General features: G+C 37.7%; 1 long non-coding RNA gene across 1 annotated transcript; it reads left to right on the plus strand.

The window, feature by feature from the left end:
* Window positions 1-404: 404 nt before the first annotated feature.
* LOC131188115 (uncharacterized) lies at window positions 405-1,812 on the plus strand. Its single transcript, XR_009152721.1, has 2 exons — window positions 405-521; window positions 1,026-1,812. It is a non-coding gene; the product is annotated as an uncharacterized LOC131188115 (long non-coding RNA).
* The last annotated feature ends 626 nt before the right edge of the window (window positions 1,813-2,438 follow it).

Raw genomic sequence — 2,438 nt, forward strand, 5'->3', positions numbered from 1 at the left:
CCCCATTATTTATAATAGGAAAGGAATTTTCCTCCAAAAATTAATTCACAATACTTTTAATTATGACTATATGGGCCAGCAATATCTATATCTATCCCATAATTTCAACTTTCCTCATAAATACATAAAAGAGCAGGGACTTATTTCTCATCTTTTCCATACATTCTGTTATGCTGTATCTCATGCAAGGGGAGTATTACAGCTTAAGGAGCTCTATGCGCCTTGCATGCTTCTGTCTGCAGCCTTCTTCTCTTAAGTAGGCCAAGGTCTTCCCCAATAACCATGGGCTGCTCAGAGGATTGTTTCACAGATTTAATAATGGAAATGACGGCACATAGAATGGCAAGGATTTTATTCCAAGTCTAATTCCAGCTCAAGTGCCGGCATTGATTTCTTAAGGGACTGAACAGCTCCTTCAGCATCCTTATTTTGACAGCATTCGGGAGGTAGAACTTGGGAGGGAACGAGAAAGATCCATTACACGGAAACCAAACCGGCCACCTCGAAGGCATGTGCCTGGGGTAAGACACACTAGGCAATGCAAACTACAGGAAATGAGCTCCCCTACTTGTTTGTGACTGTTATCTCACCTATTTACTCCAATGTTCAAGACAACTTGACATTAAAAAATCAAAACCAAAATGAAAATCTGTGTTTAGAATAATTAGCATTAACAAAACTTTTCAGAAGCCATATGCTTTTACCGTTTTCTTGAATACAATACTTGAGGAGTAGGGAGCCTCAGGATTCCAGTGTTGAACTTTTCTGAGAACTTTTCTTTGTCGGTAAATATAAAATTTAACACAAAAATAGTTTGTCACAAAAGCAACTGCCTGTGAAGGCTCCTGGATTGGGGCTGAAAGGCGAAAGTGGAAGCAGTATGCTGTGTCCCATATTTGGGTAGACCAGGTTGCCCTGATTTTTTTAAAAATGCACTTTTTCTGAGAATCTTGCATTGAAATAGGCTAAAATGAAGGGCATATACATGTCCTCCAGTGAATTATATTTTATACTTTATCTTTCAGCTACAGTATCTGCCCCAATTAACCAGCAGCAACATTTTACCTGCTTTGGATAACAAGAAGTACTACTGTGGAACAAGAAAACTCAACTACCGTTTCCCAAACATCTAAAAAAACAAAAAAGCAGATGTCACAGCTAGTCCATTCTGTGTCTTCTTGTGCTCCTAACTATGAAAAAAAAAACTTGGAAGACAAATACAGTATCTACACTGGCATCAGCTAAAGCAAACCACAATGTTCTGGCTGAAAAATGACAAACCTTGGGAAGGAAATAGCTGTCGAATGCACAGATACACACACACAAAATGTGTCAATGAAAGGTTTGAAATAATTTATCAAAGTTCATTAGGAAAATGGTATTTGGGCCTCTTGGAAAATTGTATGTCTAATTATCAAGCACTTGTAATTTATACTTGTGGGGCAAGAATTCTTGCCTCTGCTGCAGAGGGAATTGATGGAGGGGATCCATACATGCCAAATATCTTTCATTCACAAAATCCCCTTGTGTCAAAGCAAGAGAGAACTCTTGGTCATATACTGGAGATGTAGTTAGTTTCCTTGGCAGGCTGAACCTGCAGGTTCTTTGTACAAGGGGGTGGAAGGTTGGCTTTGGGGGTTACAGACGAGAACCAGAAATGCCTGGCTTCGAACTTTTTCTTTATCGCTGTTTTCGCAACAAAATAAATAAAATGTAAAGAAGCTCTTTAATTAAACATTTTGTTTCTTTCAATTGTAATCAATGTTATTTTTACCCAGAATAACTAGAAATAAAATAAAATTTTAATATGTATGTTTTTTTCACAGGATTCGTTTAATTGTCTGAAATGGTATAGGGTTCCTGCCAAAACCGGGGGGGGGGGGTTGGGGGGTTGGACTAGAAGACTTCCAAGGTCTTTTCCAACTCTTTATTCGATTCTAATTTATTAAATATGCTCTCCAAAATGTTTTAAAGGCCACTTTCTATCAAAACAAGAATCAGAGAAATGATATGGCCTTTGATGTGCAGCTTAAGAAATAGTTTCTTCTGATCATAATTAGTTATGCAGTATTTATTATTGTGGGTTAGCATCCTCAAATTCCCCCATTATTTATAATAGGAAAGGAATTTTCCTCCAAAAATTAATTCACAATACTTTTAATTATGACTATATGGGCCAGCAATATCTATATCTATCCCATAATTTCAACTTTCCTCATAAATACATAAAAGAGCAGGGACTTATTTCTCATCTTTTCCATACATTCTGTTATGCTGTATCTCATGCAAGGGGAGTATTACAGCTTAAGGAGCTCTATGCGCCTTGCATGCTTCTGTCTGCAGCCTTCTTCTCTTAAGTAGGCCAAGGTCTTCCCCAATAACCATGGGCTGCTCAGAGGATTGTTTCACAGATTTAATAATGGAAATGACGGCACATA

Source organism: Ahaetulla prasina, chromosome 1 (genome assembly GCF_028640845.1).
Source record: "Ahaetulla prasina isolate Xishuangbanna chromosome 1, ASM2864084v1, whole genome shotgun sequence".
Lineage (NCBI taxonomy): Eukaryota > Metazoa > Chordata > Lepidosauria > Squamata > Colubridae > Ahaetulla > Ahaetulla prasina.